Below are 12,489 nucleotides of genomic sequence, written 5' to 3'. Positions count from 1 at the left end.
AAAAAATTTCAGAGGTGGTTTTCCCCTCCTAATGATGGCAACATTTGTGACGGACTTTGCCATCTAAAAACTTCTCTCCAAAGAGGTGTCGCATGTTTGGCAAGCCGTTCAAACACGGCTATAAAAAGGAGACCCTTTGTCCTTGAGCCATGAGTGAGAAGTTTCCCCCTGTTCCTTAGTGGAATGTTCACGGGCAAAATTTGCAATTAGCACGCAAGTATTTAGTAAATGTGAATAGTGTACGTAGCTTATATTCACCTGAAGATAAATATTGGACATACCTGCAAAGAAAAAAATTATAAAATTAGTATTTCATCATTACCTTAGTTTAATTTGTTTTTTTTTTGTCCTGCATAAGAAAATGTTATCACAAAAGCTTGACTCTAATCTAAATAATAAGTATGAAAATATTTCTATGCATGTAAAGGAAGTGATTGGAAAATTAAATAGATTTAATTTTTTTTATGATTGTTTAATTCAATATCAAATTTCCTTTTCACAACTGTTTTTCTGAAACGAATAAAATTTCCCACTTATGTTTACTAATATAACCAAAAATATTAACAATCCCTAAACCCTAATATATGTGATATCAATATCCAAATTGTATTGATTATTTGTTTTGGGCAAATTTCTTTCAGCACTTAAACTTTACCACGTAAAATAGGATTACCTTATTAATCCGATGGCAGCATATGTTAACAAACTTCCGCTCTCTGCCTCAATCTGCCTCAATGGGCAATAAAAGTTTCTCTTAAAGATTTGCTCTTCTCACACAATCCACACTTAACTTAAAGCAAATTCGGTCTGATATCATCAAGAAAACTTTTACAAAGATTCTTCGAAATTGTTAACACTAAAACTTTTACAACAATGTTTTGGGATACACATGCACACACATACACACCTCAGCCTTCTTCCATAATAAGCAAATTCACAAAACGAATCTGAACAAACGAAAACAAAAACAAAACAGGATAACAGAAAAGATGTGCTTTATATTGTATTAACTATTAATGTCTTACATTTTGGCCTAGAAATTAGAAAAAGGACATTGCCCTTAACCTCACCGGAGGCAAAATTATCCCTTCCGTTTATTTATCAACAATGTATGCAAAACGGAAGGAAGATTTGTACTCCAACTTCCGTTCATTTTAGGTCAACGTGTAGTACATTTAGCATAAATGTATGTGTGTGCGTGTGTATGCCTTATGTATGTGTCTGTGAGTTTGCCTGTGAATGTGTATAGTTTTCCCCTATGGGAGAATTGGTTGAAAATAGAACTTTGTAATTTGAGGTTTTCACTTTGAAAAATGTTAAATGGAATTTACCTTAAACTATACTAGAGTGGTGCGATTGCTGGTGGATATGGTAAGAAGTGTCTTTAATAGCGATTTTTGTTCAAGGGCAAGAAATACATTAAAGAAATATGTGAAAGGTACCCCATTTTCTTCTTGAAATGTTAAATATTACACATCATAGAAGTGATCGAATCAAAAGATCGCTTCATAAGGAATTTATATCCGGTTATGAACAGATTGGCACTATACTTGACAGGGATGATGGAAATCTCAACACACAATTTTAACTAACAAACCAGTAAGGAAAGGCAAAAGTCGGGCGGTGCCGACTTTATAATACCCTACACCTACCCTATAACCACAAATGGGGGGCTACATCTAATTCTGAAACAAATTTGATGTATCCATATAGATTATTAAAATTCCTGTATCAAATTTCGAGCAAAGCAAATATGTTCAAAATATAATAACTACGGTTGACAAATGACAACAAATTATCCAACATCTGACGAACAAATATATGGGAGCTATATCTAAATTTAAACCGATTTCGACAGACTTTATGGATATTGTGGAATTCGTCGAGGAAACCGTTATACAAAATTTTGGGAAGATTGGTCAATAAATGCGCTTGCAGTGGGTTTAGGAGTGAAAATCGGGCGATAAATATATATATATCTGTTCAGATGTCTATGAAATTAACGTGTAATATCGAGAGTCATAAGAAAATCCTACCTGTCGAATTTCGAGAGAATCGGTTAACAAATGACCATTTGATTGGTGTATTACTCCAAATCGGATGAAAATATATATTTGAGCTATATCCAAATCTGAACCGATTTTTATCAAATTTACCAGTAATATTGAGAGTCTTAAGAAAATCCTTTCTGCCAAATTTCGAGAGAAACGGTTGACAAATGACCATTTTATTGCTGTATTACTCCAAATCGGATGAAAATATATATATGGGACCTATATCCAAATCTAAACCGATTTGTATCAAATTCACCAGTTATATTGAGAGTCGTAAGAAAATCCTTCCTGCCAAATTTCGAGAGAATCGGTTGACAAATGACCATTTTATTGCTGTATTGCTGGAAATCGTATGAAAATATATATGGAAGCAATATTCAAATCTTAGTCGATTTTTCTTCCAATTTCAATAGGCTTCGTCTCTTGGCCGAAAAACATGCCTATTCCAAATTTGAAGACGATCCGATGAAAATTGCGACCTGTAGTTTGTACATAAATTAACATGGACAGACAGACTGACGGTCGGACAGACAGACAGACGGGCGGACAGACAGACAGACGGACATATCAAAATCGAATCAGAAAGTGATTCTGAGTCGGTCGTTGTACTTATCAATGCGTCTAGTTCTCTTCTATCTGGGTGTTTTAAACAAATTCACAAGGTTATAACACCTGGTACCACAGTAGTGGTGTAGGGTATAAAAAGTAAAAGCGAGCTAAGTTCGGCTAGGACGAATGTTATATACCCTCCACCATAGATCGAAATTGCCGAGTTCTTTGCCAGGTATCTCTTTTTGGGCAAACAAAGGATAATGGATAAGAATTGCAATGGTAATGGAGCTATATCAAGTTATGGTCCGATTGGGACCACCTTACCCTAATTTTCAGAAACGGCATATCTCTGAGATGGATTTGTGCGATTTAAGCGAAAATTTGTGTGCCCTATTGGTATTCAAATTTCGAATGGGCTATCTAATTTCTGGGAGTCCAACCCTTCCCCAAAACACCCCCCAAACTGGACTAATTTACTGCCCATGGCAAAATGGGGTGCAAATGAAAGGTATTTGACGGAAGATACGAATCTGATATCCAAATGTGGGATCAAGTGTCTGGAAAGGCCATAGCTTCTTCAAAGAATAGCAATATGGGGCTCAAACAAAAGGTAATTTGGCAGAAGAGCACGAATCTGATATCAATATTTGGCAAAAAGTATCTATAGGGCCACTTTGCCCCCATAATACCCCCCAATAGGACGAATTTGCTTTCCGTTGCGATATGAGACTCAAAAACGAGGTATTTTAGAGTAAAACACTAATCTAATATATATAATTATATTTAAGGGTCAAGTCACTCTTTGGCAGCCCCGTCCCAAAAATTTTAGTGTAGAGCACGATGCGGACATTTTTCAGAGCTAAGTGTATGGGGGACTACCCCTATATCGGATATATATATTTACCGATCATGACCATATGGGGGGACAATACTGACCAAGAAAAAATTGGGTGCAAGTGAAAGGTATTTGACACTAAAATACGAATCTGGTACCCAAATGTGGGAGCAAGTGTCACCAGGGGCACCGTTCATAGCAATATGGAGCTCAAATAAAAGGTATTTGGAGGTAGAGTATGAAAGTGATACCCACAGAGTATGAAATGAAGACCCAACAAAGTGTATATTTTTTTGATCGTCATAACATTTTAAGTCGATCGAGACATGTCCGTCTGTCTGTCCGTCCGTCCGTCTGTATGTCGAAAGCACGCTAACTTTCGAAGTACTAAAGCAAGCCGCTTGGAATTTTGCACAAATATTTCTCTTTTTAGGGTAGGAAGGTAGGAAGGGATTGTAAATGGGCCACATTGGTCCATGTTTTGATATAGCTGCCATATAAACCAATCTTGGGTCTTACCTTCTTGATCCACTAGAGGGCGCAATTCTTATCTGATTTGGCTAAAATTTTGCATGATATGTTTTGTTATGATTTCCAACAACTGTGCCAAGTATGGTTCAAATCGGTTCATAAGCTGCCATGGCTGTCATATAAACCGATCTTGAGTCATGACTTCTTGAGCCTGTAGAGGGCGCAATTTCCATCTGATTTATCTCAAATTTTGCATGAAGTGTTTTGTAATGACATTCAATAACTTTGCAAATATGATTTAAGTCGGTCCATAACCTGATATAGCTGTCATATAAACCGATCTTGAATCTTGACTTCTTAAACCACTAAAGGGTGCAATTCTTACGCAATTCTTAACCTGATATGGTTGTCATATAAACCGATCTTGGGTCTTCACTTCTTGAGCCTCTAAAGGCGTCTTTTGTTATGATTTCCAACAACTATGCTTAGAATAGTTCAAATCGGTTCATAATCTGATATAGCTAGAGGGCACAGTAATTTTGTGCAACAGCTTCTCCTATGACTTTCAAATATGGTCTGAATCGGTCTTTGGCCTGACACAGCTCCCATATTATTCGAGTCGGACTATAAATTGATGTAACTCCAATAGCATAGAAATTATTTTCTATGAAGGATTTGAAACATTAGAATCGGCCAATAATGTGTTGGCAAGCATTATAACATTTAGCTCTGACCATGTCACCGCTGATGGGTGAGTTCGTGCACCCAGTTCCTGCAACATCAAAAAAAAATTTGATGTTACTTTGCCAATTTCACAGTAACGAAAAAAGTTTGCCAATTTTTCGCGTATAACAAAATGTGGGGTGGTGCCCCCTACAAAATATGATTCTGATTACGTTCCTGATTCACGAAAAACCTCAACTAACCAAACCCCACCTCAGACAATTTATTAAATCTTAAAATGCCATAAAATTTTTTTATGGAAATTACATAACAAAAGTTTGCATATACATCAATGCTGTAAAACAAAGCAGCTTATCGTTAAATATTTGTATGCTGTATAACACGGAAGAGAACAAAAAAATGAATATTTAGCACCCTAATACATTTAAATATCAATGGAATTGCATTCCAGCATAGCATTTTCTATGTTGCCCATTCATGCACATGAACAAAAGAATCATTTACTCACCATAGAGACACCCACATACACACACGCACACACACACAATACAATTGTAGTTTTTATTAATGAAATTTATTTTAATTAAATCTTTTTAGTTTTCATTTGAAATTGGAAAATAATTTCTATTTTGTGGCCTGATAGGCTGCAGTATAGATAGATTTCAATTAAAATGAATTGTTTAATTGCTAAATTGAACAAATGAAACGAATAATAGGCCATTTGCTTCCCTCTGGTTCCGCCACATTGAGTGTAATACGTTAGAAGGTTAGTGGTGTGAAAAATTAAATGCAAAAAATGGAAATATAGCAAACAAAGCGTTTAAAAATAATTTTAAAGGCATTAAAGAGTTTTATAATAATTGTATCTGAAAACCTATAATTAGAAGAAGAATTTATCATGAAAATGGTTTTCTGTGAAAAAAGAATGCATTATGACTATTTTTGTTTATTTTTTATAACCGAATTAAAATTACATCTAGGAACAATAATTTTTCATTTTTTATTCCCTCCACCGTAGAAAGGGGGTATACTAATTAAGTCATTCTCTTTGTAAATACTCGAAATATTCGTCTGAGACCCCATAAAGTATATATATTCTTGATCGCCGTGACATTTTATGTCGATCTAGTCATGTCCGTCTGTCTGTCCGTCCGTCTGTCTGTCGAAAGCATGCTAACTATCGAAGGAGTAAAGCTAGCCGCTTGAAATTTTGCACAAATACTTTTCGTTTGTCTAGGTCGGTTGGGATTGTAAATGGTGCATATCGGTTCATGTTTTGATATAGTTGCCATATAAACCGATCTTGGGTCTTGACTTCTTGAGTCTCTGGAGGACGCAATTCTGGTTCGAGTTGACTAAAATTTTGCACGTGGTGTTTTGGTATCACAAAATTTCAGTCGACTCGCACCAGAATTGCGTCCTCCAGAGACTCAAGAAGTCAAGGCCCAAGATTTAAATCGGTTTAAATCGGTAAATGTTTTGATATAGCTGCCATATAAAACGATCCTGGGTCTTGACTTTTTGAGCCTCCAGAGTGCGCAATTCTTATCCAATTGGAATGAATTTTTGCACGAAGTATTTTGTTATTATTTTCAACAACTGTGCAAAGTATGATTCAAATCGGTCCACAACCTGATATAGCTGTCATGTAAACAGATCTGGGGACTTGATTTCTTAAGCTTCTAGAGGGCGCAATTCCTATCCGATTTGGTTGAAATTTTGCGTGACGTATTTTATTCTTACTTTCAACAACTATGTCGAATAAGGTTCAAATCGGTTCGTTACCGGATATAGCTGCCATATAAACCGATCTGGGATTTTGACTTCTTGAGCCTTTAGAGGTCGCAATTATTATCCGATTTGCCTGAAATTTTGTACGACGGATTCTCTCATGACCATCAACATACGTGTTTATTATGATCTGAATCGGTCTATAGCCTGATACAGCTCCCATATAAATCGATCTCTCTATTATACTTCATGAGCCCCCAAAGGGCGCAATTCTTATTCGAATTGGCTGACATTTTACACAGGTATCCAGCAGATAATTTAATTGTGGTCCAAACCGGACCATATCTTGATATCGCTCTAATAGCAGAGCAAATCTTTTCTTATATCCTGTTTTGCCTAAGAAGAGATGCCGGGAAAAGAACTCGACAAATGTGATCCATGGTGGAGGCTATATAAGATTCGGCCCGGTTGAACTTACAATAGATTTATTGTCTGAAAATGTTACTTGTGTATGAGTTCTCGGGACCTGAATAAAATATGATAGAGACCAGCCACTATTAAGATATAACTGCGGGTATAGTAGTGGAGTTATAATAAAAAAGGATGATTACTATATCCTTGATTAATTTGGTCCAGATCGGTTCAGATTAGGTTATCTATATAGCACCTATGAAGCACGATCTCTCGATATAATGTCTTACCTCTATAAAAAGCGCATTGATTATCCGATTTCTTTGAAATTTGACACAGTGACTGATGTTAGGCTTTTCGACATCCGTGTCCTATATGGTTCAGATCGGTTTATATTTGGATATAGCTGCCAAAGAGACCAAATTTTATTCTACAAAATTGAACAGTGATTTATATTTATTAGACCACTCAATCTCCGTGGCTAATTTGGGTGCTTAAGATATCCAATTTTCACCGGATTGTGACATATATACCCGAGGTGGTGGGTATCCAAAGCCTTTTTACTTGCTTCCTTTCTTGATATCTTGTGAGAGTTCTGGCACGAAGATTAGCCATATAATTTAAAATTTCTTGCTGTAAAATATTTTAAAGGGCTCCCATAGTTTTTCTTTGCGTCACATAAGTTTACTTTTTGATAAAAAATGTAAAAAGCCTATGTTTGAAGGCTGTTTGCCTGTGAATGAAATAAATTTTTCCAGTCTCCCACTTTAAAGACAAATATATTTCTTGTGTCTTATCCACTATGGTTTTTTGTATTTATTCGATTTGAAGTTCTTATCATTATATCTTCCCTCCACTTGAACATTCAAAGGGCTAAAATTTGAAACAACAACCTTGAGGCTAATGTGGCGTATACGTTACCAACCCCTTTGTCAAGCTCAAATAAGACTCATACGCCATCGGGTACCAAGTTTAATGTAAGGGAGAACAGAAAGAGAACAACACAAATAAACGTAGGAAGATTGCTATGCCATCATCCCATTGATTGAATTGAATACATTTTAACCTTTTGCCATGAATATCCAGCGGCACCGGCAATGATGTTTCATGTTGTAAGTCTCAATCGGTTGTCTAAAGTGTTATCATAAAATTCGATTTCTACCACTCAACCTAGCTAGCCATAACCGGCGGCTAGAACGTTTTATGTTGCTGTCTCATGTCAAGAGAGCGTGAGAGACAATTTAAGTCGTTAAACTTTTGAAGTGCAATCGCTGTTGAAAGACTTCGACGAAGGGAAATGAACAAAAACTTAACAGTCTACAATACATATGAGACAAAAAGATATAATGAGAAAGCGTTGAAGCAAAGCAAAGGGCTGAAGCAAACTAAAAACGAAATGCTAAAAATTTAAATAACAAATAACTCATATAATCAAAAAATTTTAATGCTGTGGTGCAGGGTATTAAAACTTAGTGCAATTGTTTCTAACACCCAAAAAGAAGACAGATAGATCCTTTAATTAGGTTCAGCTATGTCTGTCTTCAATTTTAATACAGGCATTTGAATGGCCCCGAGATACGGAGAAGAAAGGACTGGAACATGGAGCGGGCGGAGCACTAATAAGGGGATAACCACAGTTGAAAATTTTTCTGATGTTCACGCTGAGGTTCGAACCCAGGCGTTCAGCGTCTTAGGCGGACATGCTAACTTCTGCGCTACCCAGGCCACCAACAGAGCATGTCGGAAAAAAGCGGAAGTATATTGGGATGTGTATTACACACGCCTCAAGGAGTTCAATAAGATTACCAGAGCGGCAAAACGTGGCTCCAGGAAGCTTTTCTGCGACCAAGTCGGTAGCGTTAATGACGCCGCCAAGATGAAAAAATATCTCTTAAAGACCCATGTCCAAACTGAAATGTTAGCAGACGACATGGGAGTGAGAGCAGAGACAACAGAGAACATTTGAGGCTTTTGCTGAAAACGCATTTTCCACCGGATACGATGGGACTCACCGAAACACGGGAATCTTGGAATACTGAGCCTGATCGAAGGTGTATCATAACGGATTTTATGGACAAGGAAGACTTGAGGAGCTTCAAGCCATTCAAGTCACCCGGACCTGATGGAATATTTCCGACGTTACTACGAAAGGAGCCTGACTATCTGGCGCCTCATCAGGCCACTATTCTCAGAGCGTGCCTAGGCCTTGCATATACTCCGAAAGCCAGGCAGGAGTCATGGAGGATGGTGTTTATACCTAAGACCGGCAAGGCAAGTTATGCTATAAGCCTGACGTCCTTTCTACTCAAAACCATGGAACATAATGTGGCTACCACGATAAAGAGTAGGACATCCAGCGAACTGCTCAAATACAATCAGCATGCCTAGTCAAGGGAAGGTCGCTGGAGACTGCCCTGCACGAGGCTGTGCATAAAATAGAAGAATCCATCGAGGACAAGACGTCCACATTGGCGGTTTGCATTGACATCGAGGGAAGGTTTAACAATGTGTGGACTGATGCGCTGATCCAATCCCTAGACCAGTGCCGGGTGGACCTGATCCTTTGAGACTGGATAACCCATATGCAGGTGGTGGATAAATTGCGGGTCCCATGACATAAATATAAGCGAAAAAGTGGCACAAAGCACGCCACAGGGCGGCATTTTATCGCCACTCCTTTGGGTGACCACCATAAATGACCTATTACGGACGCTGGCTGAGGAGGGATTTGAACCCGTCTGCTATGCAGACGATATTGTAATACTTCTAAGGGGTATGGATCCGAACCAGCTATGCAGAAGGGCCGAAAGTTTCTTGCATATGGCATTTGACTGGTCTAGACCCAGGGGTCTCAATCTTAACCCAGAGAAGACTGAAATATGCCTGTTCATGAGGAAGACGAAGTTGGGCCAATTTGAAGCACCACGATTCCTCAATTAAACGATTTCGATGTCTGACAAGGTCAAAATCTTAATAGTGATCTTGGATAGGAAACTTGATTGAAAGTGTCCCATTCAGGAGCGAACAGAGAAGGCTCACAGATGTTGGGCACTATGTGGACGGGTCATAGGCCACTGGCCCTATAGGAACGTGATTAGACCAATACTTACTTACGCCTCAGTAGTTTGGTGGACTGCTATGAAGAAAAAGTACAACATAAGGACCATACATCGGGTTCAGAAAACATGTTGTTTTAGCATGGATGGACCAAGGCCACTAGGGCACTGGAAACTATTCTAGATATCCGACCCATTGACATACACATTAAGTGAGAGGCAGCCACTGCGCTATAAGACTTAGGGAGATGGGAGCAGCTCATACCATCGCGGTAAAATCGAGGCGACGATAGAAAACCTGGAAGGAACGGAAGAGGTTTCTGATCCGATACCTAAGACGAAACTTGAGGTCGAGTGCGAGACACTGCTGCCAGCGACACAGTCTTAAATTGACGTAACCCTAGTGTATTGCCATCTGGAAGATCATGTTACACGGATGGATCAATGATGGAGGGCAGAGTGGGTCTAGGGGTCTATATTGAGAACCCAGGGACTGAGATCTGATTTAGACTAACGGGAAACCGGGCGATCACTGAATGCGTGAGTTGGTGTGGTACTAACGCGAGGACGTCGAGTGTGAACAACTTTACGGACAGTAAAATTGCCATAAGGACAACAACAACCAGGAAGGTAAGGTCACGAACAGTTTTGGAGTGTAAGAAGGAGATTAACGCGTTCTATGAGAATGTCGCAATCCGCATCGTTTGTGTTCCACAAAGGAGTAAGGGGGGTATGAAAGGGCTGACGATTTGTTGGTGAAGGCCAGAGAACTGCCGTCAATTGTTGGTGAAGGCCAGAGAACTGCCGTCAACTGCCAGAGAACTCCCGTCAATAAATTTAGTTAACCCGATGCCTTTCTGGTCGACGCAGTCTGATTTAAGGCCGTGGGCATCAAACGCCCTCTATGGATTAGCGAAACAGTCAATGAAAGCGAAAGTCCTGTGGGGTGACCCGGATCGTTAGAGGACGAGGCTATTACTGAAAGGAATTAAGAATAAGGTCAGTTTAGCTTTTGGTGTCATGACGGGACTTAAAGGACTAAGAGCTCACTTACACAAAATCGGTGCGTCAAGTGACAGCATGTGTAGGGAATGTGGGGTAGACGTTGAAGCATTGGCTATGTCATTGCCAGACTTTCTCGGCTAAAACCCACCGGGACTTAGGTAGTGACAAAATATCAGACATGAACCAACTTAGGGGAGTGGTATGGAAAACAATTATGGATTTTTTAAGTAGCACGGAATTCCTAACTTAAAATTTTCTTTTTCAAGGCTACTTTTTAGTGCGCACAACAAGACGATTACTGGCTTAGGTGTATGTCCATAGTGGCATGGAGCGGCTTAATACCCGTACCCTTTATTCAGCCTAACCCAATCTACCCGTCACCTACCCGTTTACTAATCTAGTCATTCTTTTTGTAATACGTTGAAATATTGAGCTGAAACCCTATAAAGTATATATATTCTTCTTCGTCCTGATATTCTGAGACGATGTAGCCATGTCCGTCTGTCGAAATCACGATAGTGTTCGAACGAATAAATATATCTGCTTGAAACTTTGCTACTACAATTTGCAATCCCAAAGACGTACAGTGATGGTCGTTGGGGATTACAAGTAGGCCATATCGGTTCAGATTTAGCTATAGTCCCCATATAAACCGATCTCCAGTTTTGACTTCTTGAGCCACAAGAGACCTGAGTTTTCATCCGATTTGGTTGAAATTTGGCACAAGAACTTGGATTCTGACTTCCAATATCAGGGCCCAGCATTAACCGAATCGGTGTGAAACTTGAACGTCTTGATATTCTAAGTCGATCTAGCCATGTCTGTGTGTCGTAATCACGAAAGCGTTCGAACGAATAAAGATATCCGCTTGCAGTTTTGCACAGATACTTCTAAGTCTTTGGTGATCGCAAATGTGCCAATCAGTTCAGATTTGGATATCCCTTATAACCGATCCCCAGTTTTGACTTCTTCAGCCCTAAGAGACCTGAATTTCCATCCGATTTGGCTGAAATTTTACACAAGGACTTGGGTTCTGACTTCAGATATCAGGGCCGAGCATTGTCCGGATTGGTCTGTAAAGCATTATCCGAATCGGTCTGTAAACTTGATCGTCTTGACATTCTGAGTCGTTCTAGCCATGTCTGTATGTCGAAATCTCGAACGAATAAAGATATCCGCTTAAAGTTTTGCACAGATACTTCTTATCAGTCTAAGTCGTTGGGGATTGCAAATGTGCCAACCAGTTCAGATTTGGATATAAACCCCTTATAAACAGATACCCAGTTTTGACTTCTTCAGCCCTAAGAGACCTGAATTTCCATCCGATTTGGCTGAAATTTTACACAAGGACTTGGGATCTGACTTCAGATATCAGGGCCGAGCATTGTACGAATTGGTCTGTAAAGCATTATCCGAATCTGTCTGTAAACTTGATCGTCTTGACATTCTGAGTAGATCTAGCCATGTCTGCGTGTCGAAATCTCGAACGAATAAAGATATCCGCTTGAAGTTTTGCACAGATACTTCTTATCAATCTAGGTCGTTGGAGATTGCAAATGTGCCAACCAGTTCAGATTTGTATATAGACCCCTTATAAACCGATCCCCAGCTTTGACTTCTTCAGCAATTACTTTTTGGGCAACCCAATATATCTGCTTGAAGTTTTGCACAGATACTACAATACATTTGG

Source organism: Stomoxys calcitrans, chromosome 4 (assembly GCF_963082655.1).
Source record: "Stomoxys calcitrans chromosome 4, idStoCalc2.1, whole genome shotgun sequence".
Classification (NCBI taxonomy): Eukaryota; Metazoa; Arthropoda; class Insecta; order Diptera; family Muscidae; genus Stomoxys; species Stomoxys calcitrans.
Note: the sequence above shows the minus strand (reverse complement) of the source record.